This window comes from Martes martes, assembly GCF_963455335.1.
Source record: "Martes martes genome assembly, chromosome: 10".
Taxonomy (NCBI): domain Eukaryota; kingdom Metazoa; phylum Chordata; class Mammalia; order Carnivora; family Mustelidae; genus Martes; species Martes martes.
Genome location: NC_137898.1, coordinates 13818536 through 13831596, shown reverse-complemented (window position 1 = coordinate 13831596; position 13061 = coordinate 13818536).

Sequence of the window (13061 nt, the reverse complement as noted above, 5' to 3'; positions counted from 1 at the left end):
TGCAGAGTTTAGAGTATGGAATCCTTGCCGACTATTTCTTTAAAGCTCCCTTTTAATCTTGTGTGCGTGGATGATAAAAATCCCCAGTCACCAAAAATCAGAGCAATTCTGTTTCCTCAAATAATTTCATTATTGAGCATAAGATAAAAATCTAATAAGTGCTGGATCATCTAGCTACTAATACTATGGCACTAGTTGGACCAATATATATGTCCAGACCAGTGGAGATTCATTGGAATAACATATATGACCTCTATTCCTAAAGACAGAATTGAAAATAGAAAACAGAGCAGGTCACTTAGCTACAAATTATTAATATTATTATTTTTAAATTTATTTGACAGACAAAGATCACAAGTAGGCAGAGAGGCAGGCAGAGAGAGAGGAGGAAGCAGGCTCCCTGCTGAGCAGAGGGTCTGATGCGGGGCTGGATCCCAGGACCCTGGGATCATGACCTGAGCCAAAGGCAGAGGCTTTAAACCACTGAGCCACCCAGGCGCCCCTACTACAAATTATTATTATTTTTTTAACAAAAGGAACTCCTCATATCATATTCCTTCAAATATCTCTTATGTGTATTTTCTTTGTCCTTGCTTCTGAGAATGCCATGTCACAATGACTGCAGAAAAAAGCAAATACAAGCAGAAGGTGAATGATATTGACGATACAAAACTTATATTCTTATTCTTCCACCAAGTGACAAGTGACAAGAGAGATGTCTCTTTACGTATTTGACTCTGAAGCTGTTCCCACTATTACTTTAATATCGATATTTAGTTTTTCTATTTCTTTCAGACAAAAGTAAATCGGCATCGCTTATTAAAGAAATTAGAAATAAAATGCAAACAGGTGAAGGAGAGAACAAGAAAATTCTAGAAAAATCAGAGGCAATAGGTGTTGAGAAGCCAGAGGTAAACTAAAATGAAGAAACTGTATATCCCATTCTCATGTTAGTCTTTTTTGTTGTTCCAAATTAGAAAGAAAAAGAAATACAATAAAATTAAGTTTAAAATATATTTTAACACCTGTCTGTCCCTCATACAACAGTGGAACAATTCAAGAGGTATTATAATTACATCAGAGAAGAGAACGTGATTTTTTGAAAAGTGTTTTTTTGCTGCAAGCCCGAGTTGTTTAAGCCCTGATCGCTGAGTGTGATCTAAAAATAGAGAATTTATCTCTAGATTATAGAAAGATATAAGGGGAAAAAGCAGAGTGAGACATGCCTCAGGAATGATGTGGGGAGAACTAAAGTATAAATGTATCTCAAGTCTGTGCCCTAATAAATTTCATGATGGCGTTAGTGGATAAATAAATAATTTCTTTGGCAGTATTGCTGGAATGATGGTGTCCCAGCCATCCCTTCTTGGGATCATGAACCTGTTTTGACTAATGCAGTTATTGTAGGCATAGAACTTTGCAAGGACTGGCATAGAGCGGCTTGAGTTCTGAGGGAGTGAGCGGGTTGTGGAGGGAACTGACTACCAAGACAATGAAGTGGTGTTTAGGTCATAGATATCCTAGTTTCAATGAGGCGACTGCCTCAGACAGCAGAAATGAGTCATGGGCTAGGAAACGGGAGAGACAGAATTAGTGCCGATGGAATGCTCTGAAAAGGATTCAGATTTTACCTCAGAAATGCCTTCCATTTAATCTACATCCTTTATTTATTTTTGAAATAATTGATTAGATAAAGGCTGGGATCAACACTCTCAGATGTGTGTGTTTGCTCCAACGACAAAATAAGTGATTTCCTTTTCTCTCGGTGAAAGGAAAATTGTCAGGGTTTTAGGCTATGCCTTTACAGCACGAATCCTGCACCGAAGGAAGGTTCTTGGGCATTCTTTTTTCCCCCCTTCTCACTGAGTTTTTTGGCAGTAGAGTCTTTAATTTCTAAGTTTAATGCTTCAGCGTACAAATACGAATCTTATCTGGGTTCTCTATGATTTTGGACTAGGAAAATTATGCAACATTAAAAAAAATAACTACAACAAAACACCTCAAACATTTTTCACCTGAGTTACTGGAATCCAGATAGATTTGGTTCAGCCTGGGGCCCAAGGGGGGTTTTGTGAGCCCCAAGTACCCTATGGCATATGACACGTAATACGTCTGAAGCCATCTGGGAGAAGGAAAGCTACGTGAGGGTGACGGCAGGAAATGCATTCCCAGTCATTCAGTGGCTACTCTGAGTCTCAGCACGAGTTGATCCAAATCACAACCCAGCTCCTCCTTTCCGTGATACTTGACTCTTACAGCCTTGGAGTGCTGATGGACAAATAATGTGGGTCCCAGAGTCTTAAGATTTTGTTCATCTCATGATGTTGGGTGACAACACCAGACAAGCTATACCACATTTTATGTTTCACTCAAATAATGAAACTTTTATAAATGACCTAAGAAAAAGTTTCCAGTCAAGAAAAGGGTTGCAGAATTGATTATAAGCCCCCATGCCTCTAAAACATCTCTTGGTAAAAACTCGATCTCCAGAATGGAATGGGTGACATCAACTGTTCTTCAGGTGCTTAAAAATTCCCTGAAATCCACTGGAATCATCTGTGTAGACACTAGTTCTGCCAAGGCTCTTGATATTTTATGGGTAGCTCATTTAAGGAATGAACCAATAGAACTCATTTAGATGGATGTGAGCCGTTATCTGAACTCAGAGTGAGGGGTCAGTAACTGCGATCTAGAATCTCACTTGAGCAGTTCCAATGCCAAATATAGTGGGGCTGAAGACAAGTCTCATGGGGCTGATGGAGAGCGCACACGTCTGTAACCTAGCCAGAGTTCCCACTGAATGTGATGAGAGGCTTTGTGCCCTCCAAGAGATCCACAAACCACTCTCTCCATGGTTTGCCCCAATGCTTTTCAACGATGAGGCACAGTAGTTTTTTAATTGAGGTGTTTCAATTTACTTAGGTTATCCTATCATTTAATGTATAAATCGAATCAAAAAGTCTTTGAACAAGTATAAAATATGAGCCTAAATTTGAAACTTTTTTGTTATTATTGCCTAGGAAAAACAATGAAAACACTTTTGGGGGGGCTTTCATTATTTTAGAGTGTTTGGAAAGTGAAACGAAAGAAGAAAAAATCGTGTAATTCCACTAGTTGCATATAAAAATGTGCCTATTTTAATACACTTATTTCAGGCATTTTCTATTTCTGTATGTTTGTATAATATATATAGCTTTCAGATATGCACAAATGTACACAGTCTATTTTAAAGATAGTGAAATCTTAAAAAACACATGTTTTTGTAATATGATTTTGTCTATACAGATACTCTATGTTAAATCTTTGGGTTATACTATTCCAGTAATTTTGTGTGTGTGTGTGTGTGTGTGTAATTTTACAAAATTTCATATTAACTATTATTTTATCCAGTTTTAAACTAAATCACAGATCAAATATTTTTAAATAAACTATTTTCTATTAAATATTCTTCTCAAGAGGATTTTTAATTGTCAAAAATTTATAAAATTAGGGGCGCCTGGGTGGCTCAGTGGTTTAAGCCTCTGCCTTCGGCTCAGGTCATGATCTCAGGGTCCTGGGATCAAGCCCCGCATCGGGCTCTCTGCTCAGCAGGAGCCTGCTTCCCCCTCTCTCTGTCTGCCTCTCTGCCTAGCTCTGATTTCTCTCTGTCAAATAAATAAAATTAAAAAAAAATGTATAAAATTAACAGTGATGATGAGCGATGATTCCTAATTAGTAGGCATTATCAGGTTCTGAGGATACAGCAGTGAATAGGACAGGCAAAGACCCTTCCTCCATGGAGCATCTATTTGAGGGAGAGAGGCTTGTAAGTAAAGGTAAATCAGCTAAACATCAGTACTAGTTCTACAAAAATAATATAACGGGAATGCAGTAGATGTCAGGACGCACCGTACAGCTAATGAGTAGTGGGGATGGGGTTTTAACTCAGATCCCAGACAGCAAAACTTAAGCTTTTAGTTATTATGCTAATACCATCACCTTAATAAGATCATCTAGGAAAAAGAATAGCTAAGAAAAGAAACCAAGAGGTTCCCTTTGTCTCTACAGACAAAACTACTGGAGAAGCATTGCATCTTTCCTTCTCCTCTTCTTTAACAGGTGTCCCATTTTTAGCTGAGCACACTGAAACCACAATAAAAGACTGCAGTTCTCAGTCTCCTTCGTAGGTAAGTGCTGACATGTGATCAAGTCCTGGCTGGATGAGTGGAAACTTTGTAAGATGCTTTTACCAAGTCTCCTTAGAACTTCAGGAAGTTACTTTCCTCTCCCCTGTATCCTTCCTATTACCTGGAATGCAGATTTAATGGCTGGACCTTGATCACTGTTCTGGTACCTTGGGGACAGTATCAAGAACATTTAGCTTCTTGATACCGTATATCCGCCATTACCAGTCCTCTATTGACTACCTCCAGATCTGTTTAATGAGAGAGGAAATAAATTTCTTTGAATAGTTTTTTACAGTTACTGTTATTTTGAGTTTCCTATCTTATATAACCACTTCTAATTCAAATGGATGGAAATCCCTCTTTCCAAGGCAGACCGTGGGAGTAGAACACCCACGCCACACTTGGGTTGACTATTGGCTTGACTTTTATGCTTTAATGCATTAGAGGAGAGTAACATCAGAAGAAGACACTTACAAAAGGCATGGCGTTGAGAAGGAGTTTCTGTTCAGGTTCTCTCTCCCCGTTTGACACCCTTCCAGAGAAACAAATGCAGGCATATCTCATTTTATCGTGCTTCACTTTACCGTCCTTCGCAGATAACTGTGCTTGTCATGAGCCAAAGGTCTGGGGCAATCCGGCCGTGAGCAATTCTATCGGCAATATTTTCCCAACAGCATTTGCTCACTTTGAGTCTCCCTCTCACGCTTTGGTCATTCTTGCAATATTTCAAACCTTTTCACTATGATTGTTTTTGCTCTAATGATCTGTGGTCAGTGATCTCGGTGTTACTACAGTAATTGTTTGGGGCACCACAAACCACGTGCATGTAAGATGGCGAACCTTGTCCTAGATGGGGGTGTTCTGACGGCTCCAGCAACTGGCGGCTGGCCCCATCTCTCTCCCTCTCCTTAGGCTTTCCTATTCTCTGAGACGTCGTACTGAAATAAACCAATTAATAAGCCTACAATGACCTCTGAGTGGTTAAGTGAGGAGTCAATGGATGTGGCCAACTTCACTGTTGTCTTAACTTTAAGAAATTGCCGCAGTCACCCTGACCAGTGAGCAGCCATCAACGTGGAGTCAAGACCCTCCACCAGCCAAAAGTTTACAACTTTCTGAAAGCGCAGATGATGGCTAGCATTTTTTAGCAGTAATGTGTTTTTATTTTTTTTAAAGATTTTATTTATTTATTTGACAGACTAAGATCACAAGTAGACAGAGAGGCAGGCAGAGAGAGAGAGGGAGAAGCAGGCTTCCTGCTGAGCAGAGAACCTGATGCAGGGCTCAATCCCAGGACCCTGAGATCATGACCTGAGCCAAAGGCAGAGGCTTTGTATGTATTGTATACAAATATAGTAATGTATTTTTAATTAAGGTATGTACATTGTTCTTTTAGACATAATGCTATTGTACATAATAAACTACAGTATAATGTAACTATAACTTTCACATACATTGGAAAAACAAAAAAAAATTCATTTGACTTGCTTAATGTAATACTCACTTTTTTGCACAGCTCTGGAATGGAACCCACAATATCTCGAGGGTGTGCCTGCACTATGTGCCTGCCCTCTTCCTCTTGTATCCCCCCCCCCCCGCCCCGATCTGGCAGCTGTGTCCAGGGTGTTGGGATTCTCTGACTGACTTCCTCTCCTGGAGCAAGTGTTATCTCTGAGGTTTTGGAGAGGCAGAATCTCACGATTTACAGCCCCTACCAGGTGTGGGATGGACATGTTACTTACACTGAAAGAGTCCTTCCCTTGCCAAAAAAGGGAAAACGGACATCTGGTCTATTCCAGATGGACACATTTGAAATGGAATTTTGAGGAAAGAGAGAGAGAGGTTTAAGGAAGATGTCTGGAGAGAGGAAGAGATGCCGTTTTCACACATCCTTATCCCCTACCAAGGTGAAAGACAATCAAGGAAAAGAACAAAACAAGACCCTGTTTTTAAATATGCTTAGATTTGGGTGTGTGAAAGATAGATAGAGGGAGAGAGAGAAAAAGGGAGAGAAGAGAGAGAGAATTTAGATAGGAATGGCCTAGTTATATTCATGCTTCCCAAGTAAAACTGCATGGTGTGAAATTCAAAATAAGGAGCTATATCCAATAACATAGAAAATTTAAACAAAAAATTTCTTACTATACCCATCTATGAAGTGGAGATAACATTATGTAGGGCACTTTATTATTATAAAATTAAGAAAAATATTACAGATAAGTTCTCAGAAGATTGTGACTGATTTTTCTAATTTATTATTATTGCTTATCTAATAAAAGTTTTATATGATCGTCTTTATGGATGTTAGGAAGGCATAAGACACCATCTGTTCCCAATCAAATTTCACAAAATTTTAGTAGCCTAAACAAAGAGAAATTCTTCCTCATCATGTGGTCTGGGGAGATACTGCTTTATCACCAGAGTCTAGCACAATATCTAACCCAGAAGTGATTCAACAGAAGTTTGTTAAATCCATCTGAGGTCATTTGGAAAGGAATGTGATGATCACTAACTTCTGAGGCTGATATTAGTCTCTCTGCCATTTCATGTTAACAAAGATTCCCTCAAAATGGCCTTATATCCTCAATTCTGAAAATCTTAGTTTTACATAGTTTTATTTTAGAACAAGTTTTGCTTTAAATATGTGTTTTCAGTACCATGACAGGCACAATTTCACATTAGTCATGAAATATATTTTATTATCCTTCTTGTTTTAAAAAGTCATCTATTAACATGGTCTCAGTGAATATAGGATTCGAATAAAAGGAAGAGAGGTTTCCATAGTGAAGAAGCATTTTAAGAATTCCTCCTTACGGTGTAGCTAAACTTGGCCAATAGATGGCAGCATCAGCTTATAAATCACAATAATTTTGTCCACTAACGTTTCCTTTAGTAATTGAAAGCATTATAAAGATAGGAGGCTTGGAAAAAGCTTTCAAAAACCTAAAAATTAATTTTGAAGGGCTGTGAAATCATAGATACATTTTGTGTGTTTGGGCCTATATACACTAGTCTCCCCATTACCCTTGGTTTTGCTTCCTGGGGTTTGTGTTACTTGCAATTAGTTGTGGTCTGGAAGTAGATGATCTTCCTTCCGATGTATTGTCAGAAGGTCAGTAATAACCTAAGAGTATGTTGCAATGCCTGTGTCATTCACCTCATTTCATCTCATCATGTAGACATTTTATCTCACATCATCTCAAGAAGAATGCGTACAGTGCAGTAAGATATTTTATGAGACCACATTCACCTAACTTTTTTTTAATGGTCTATTGATTTGTTTTATTTTATTATTATTTATTGTTATTAATCTCTTACTGTGCCTAATTTATAAATTAAACTCGATGTTAGGTATGTATGGATAGGAAAAAATGAGGTTTATAGAGGGTTCAGTACTATTCACAGTTTCGGGCATCTACTGGGGGTTTTGGAATGCACCCCCTGTGCATAAAGAGGGACTACAGGAATGTACTTTACACGGGAGCTCTCATCACATTCTTCTTTTTTTTTTTTTTTTTTACATTTTTTTTCCTGCCTCTCATCACATACTTTAACGTTCATTGCACATAAAAATTTAACATGTCTGATCCACTTTCACATTCTTATCTTTCAAATTTTGAAAGTGAGGTACAAAGGAGGAAAATGTTCTATGATGAGTAACAAAGTAATGACACACTTGTTCTAGAAGACATAGCTCAGAGATTGTACTCTGTCATCCAACATTCTTGTAACTCCGTACATCATCATAACAATAATCAAAAAGCCTTTGTAACATTAGCTGCAAAATACTTTTCCTGGTCTGTCCTTTGCAACCTTGAAAATAAATAAAATTTTATGGATGTGTTTGTTTCATGTTTATTATGGCATCCATCTATAAATATTGAACATAGTTTAGAATATTTGGCAAACATTTATTTTTGAGTTTTTGTGTTTCTTCATGTTTGTATTTTAATTATTCAGGAATTTAAGAATATTTAAAGAATAATCCCCTTCCTCTTCATGGGATAATAGTTACATATTAATATTAGTGGTAACTGTAAAATGCTATTGTCAATTGAGCTATAGAAACCCTGAAATATCTATGGCATTGACTGTGTTGTGGTCTCTCTCTCTTATGGTCATATAGTAAATGTGACATAAAACCTCCATAGGAAAAGGTAGCACCAATAAATTCTATATAAAGGTCATTACAGGTTTTGAAACTTACAGGGAGAGATCGCTTTAGACTGTAGATGTCAGAAGGAAGGCTTACGTTTCAGCTAAAAATTGCATCTATTTGAAACATTTTCCAAGATTCATCTGACATTATTATAACAAAAATGCGTAAAATTTTTAAAATTAATTTATCCTATTGTCAACCAAAAATGTGCAAATCTTTTGCAGCAGAGGTTGAATGCTCTGTGGTGAAGCTTAAAATAGTATATTTGTACTTTTTTTCTTTTGTTCATTTTTCCCTGTGTAATAACTTAGGTTAAGAAGAAAATAACTTATAAGGGCACACAAATATACATTAAAATATTCTTAATTATTTGCCTTTTCTTTGACAAATGGATTTGCCTTGTGAATTTGAAATTTCAACTTAATCAACAGTGATTATATCAATACAGCTAAAAATAAACTATCTGCAATTTAGGTCTTTATGACCTCAGAAATAATTTAATTGACATATAGCATTGCACTAGTTTTAGGCATACAATGTAATAATTTGATATTTGTATTGCAGAATGGTTACCACAAGTTTTGTTAACATCTGTCACCACAGAGTTACAATTTGTTTTTGTAATGAGAACCTTTAAGAACTTTTCTCTTAGCAATTTTCAAATGTGCATACAGTATTACTGACGATAATCACAATGAGGTACACTACATCCCCAGGATTAATTTATCTTATAACTCATTTTGCTCACCTTTCCAACCTCTGTCTCTGGCAACTACCAAACCACCAATCGTTTCTTTGTATCTATGAGTTTTTGTTTTGTTTTGTTTTCTAGATTCTATATATTAATGAAATCACACAGTATTTGTCTTTCTTTGGTCTACTTCAGGAAGTAAATTTTAAACATTTTTTATGTTTATTAGGATTTTTTCCTTTATTTTTTATTTTTATTTTATCTTTTTAGAGAGGGATGGAGAGATGGGAGGAGAGGTAGAGGGAGAGGGAGGGAGAGAATCTTAAGCAGTCTCCACACGCATCACACAGCCCAACTCAGGGCTTGATCTTACAACCCTGAGATCATGACCCGAGTCGAAATCAAGAGTCAGGTGCTTAGCTAACTGAGCCACTCAGGCACCCCATTCAGGAAGTAAATCTTAGAAATCTTAGAAATATATATCCTCAAGATTCAAAACAGATATACGTAAAGGAAATAAAAATAACTGTGAGATAAGCAACATAGGAAGAATTAAAATATCTATTTCCACTTAAAAATTCACCCCCCAAAAGAAAATATAAATATGCTTACAGAACAAGCATTAACTAGTTCTTCAAGGAACATTAACCAATCATCAGGAAGACAGTCAACAGGACCAAAGTTACTCCCCAAATCCTGACTAATGACAAACGCTTGTTGTAGACACTTTACCGAAGAAAACACACATATACGCACACATATATAAACCTTTAGCAATATTGAACCTATAGACTCACACTGTCATACAATAAAAATGGATTATTATCCAGACAACTCATTATCAACAATAGCCAAATTATGGCAAGACCCCATAGGTCTGTTGACTGATGAAGGATCAAGAAGATGGACTATTACTCAGCCATCAAAAAGAACAGAATCTGGCCATTTGCAAGAACTTGGGTGGAGCTAGAGAGTATCATGCTATGTGAAATAAGTCAGTCAGAGAAAGACAAACACCATCTGATTTCATTCATATGTGTAATTTAAGAAACAAAACAGATGAACATAGGGGGAAGAGAAGGGAGAGAGGCAAACCATAAAACCATAGAACAGAATCTTAATGACACTGAGGGTCGATGGAGGGAGGTTGGGGGGGGTGGGCTAGACGGGTGCTAGGCACTAAGGAGGGCATTTGTGATGGGCACTGGGTGGTGTAGGTAAGTGTTGAATCACTAAATTCTATACCAGAAATCAATCTTACACTTTATATTAACTAACTGGAATTTAAATAAAAACTTGAAATAAAAAAAAAAACAACAAACAGAAATAAAAGGGTGATATCTAAACAGTTTTCAGTTTTCAATGTATGTCTTTCATATGTAGAGTGAACAGAAAGTTGTTATCAAAAACTAAGGTCTCATGGAAAATTTGCTCTAAAGACTATAGCAGCATGCTGAGAAATTAATAAAAAGTCAACAAACAAAGCCTCCTAGAATGGGAAGTTGTGTTGCTTGCTGAAGGGCTTACACTTTCTGTCATTAGGCTGGAATCCGTTTTGACTCTGTTTTGGTTGCCGATGTTTGTGTTGCAGAGGAAACAGAGCCCTGAAGCACTTTGTTTCATTGGTTTTTACTCCTTTCTTGGCAATAAGAAATGTATTTCCTTTGCCATACGCTAACCGTTCAAATATAATGCCTTGCCATACAGCTTAACGATCATTAATATATTCTCAGAAATTCTCTTTCCAGCCCTTGCTTACAGTGGTTAAACACTTTGTATGTTTTGGGCAAAGTCCCAGGAAGATTAGTTTATTTGGCTACATGTCATAAATGCTATCTTTGAGAAAAGTTAATTTTCTGCATTCTTTGCCCTTGTTCCCAAGATATGAAGGCAATAGAGGGAGAATCAGGGGGAGCTAAGTTTCTCTTGTGGCCCACCGTCTCCACACTACGTCAATTTACCTGGGAGTCCTTAGAGGTTCCTGGCTTAGCCTGGAAGTAGAACGGAGAGAATATATCCAGTTAAAAACAAATATAAGACGATCAGAAAACAGATCGCATCAGACGTACTTAGTGTATGAAACAAAACTTTGATTGCACTCTCCCTGAGGGGTTCATCCCCAAGCTATGGTAGACTTTGGGGACAGAGGAGTTTCCATAGCAACCATAAAGAAAAGGTGATGCAACTAGTTCAGGGAACTTTTATCTAATTGATGAAGACTCTGAGTATGTTTTACAGCAAATACTCCACATTTTCTTCTTGGAAGGAAAGAGACAGTAAAACCAAATTACTGAGAATTCTGACTTAATGTGCATGAGAGGGCAGCCATGTTAGGGGAGAGGGAAACGCTGACAAACTGGGCTCATTCTTACTTTAGTTCTTCATGCCATCTTTTTTTTTTTTTTTTGTAAGATTTTATTTATTTATTTGACAGACAGAGATCACAAGTAGGCAGAGAGAGAGGGGGCAGCAGGCTCCCCGCTGAGCAGAGAGCCCAATGTGGGGCTCGATCCCAGGACCCTGAGACCATGACCCGAGCTGAAGGCAGAGGCTCAACCCACTGAGCCACCCAGGCGCCCCAATGCCATCTTTGAAAAGGAGAGAGCCTATTAGAATGTGACTTGAGAACTTCTAAATCATTTTCTGTTCTTTCTTCCTGATCTTCAACAAGTTCAAGAGAGCACAACTTGTTTTAAGTGGAATTAGAATAAATTATATACTTGAGTGACGGCCAGGACGGGCATGGTCCTCCTGTTTGTTGGATGACTGAGAAAAGTCTAAGAAGAGGTAATTTATGTAGAGATAAATCTAGGTTTTACAACTGGGTCTCAATATACTCACATAAGTATAAAATGGGCCAGATGCTTTAGCAGCAGAAGATGGGAAAAGAGATTGCACTGAATTCAACTCGCATCCCTGTCTATACCACCTGGGTGATTTCCTTGCTAAGGGAAGATTATTACAGGCTGTGTTGATATTATGCTAGTGCTCTGAATACGAGAGCTGGTTGTGTTTCCCCACTCTGTGTGGTTTGATTTTTATGGAGTAAGCACCAAAATGCAGCAGAGAACCTGAGAAATTAAAATGTGCATGGAAGTTCTGGGTAGCTTTAGAAACCAAGGTTGACAAAGTATCGTCTGGGAGCTTTGGGCGACTGCCGAGCGGAAGACCGAGAGGTAGTGTTTGATGGACTGTGGAGGAGTTCCTAGACTCTTGAAGAGACCCAAGCAAGAGCTGAGTGTGATGGATGGACCATCTGCCTGGCCTTCGGGTCTTTCTCTTTAATGGCCTAAAGCAAAGGATCTAAGGTAAGCTGCATTACTGGTCTCAGAGTCAAGTAATACATTTCAGATTAGAAAACTGGAGGAAAAGTGTCTAGCCTAAGTATGATGTTGCACTCTAACAGTCCTGGGCTAATAAAACTTTTTAAAAGTAAAGTATAGGGGTGCCTGGATGGCTCAGCTGGTTAAGCGTCTGGCTCTTGATTTCAGCTCAGGTCATGGTCTCAGGGTCGGGAGATCAAGCCCTGCATTGGGTTCCACACTCAGCGGGGAGTCTGCTTGAGATTCTCTCTCTCTCTCCCTCTGCCTCTCCCCCTACTCTCTTTCTCTCTCTCTCTTAAATAAATAAGTAAATAAATCTTTAAAAAATAAGTTAAGTATAAGTAGGGTTCAGAGTACTTAAACATCTTCCTCTCATTCTAAGCGGATGAGAGTTCTGAGAGAGTAAGAGAAAGAGTTTTAGTTACACTGAAAATGTGAAGCAACTCACATTCAAAGACCAGCTGACCTAACCAAGGGCACCCTGAGAGGGTGACAAGGGATAGATGGAGGGTACACAGATGGGAGAATTTAGGGTCTTTTCTAGAGTTCTTCCGTGTATGTTTCCATAAAGGTGATACTCAAGGGCACTAGTCTCTTATCCTACGGGCTTCTCACTAGTGGCCATTGGCTGTAACCTCAACACCAGGAGTAGGCAGCCAAACACACATCATTCCATACTCATAGTGGAGTGGATTTTGCATCTCTTTGTGAGGAGTGGAATT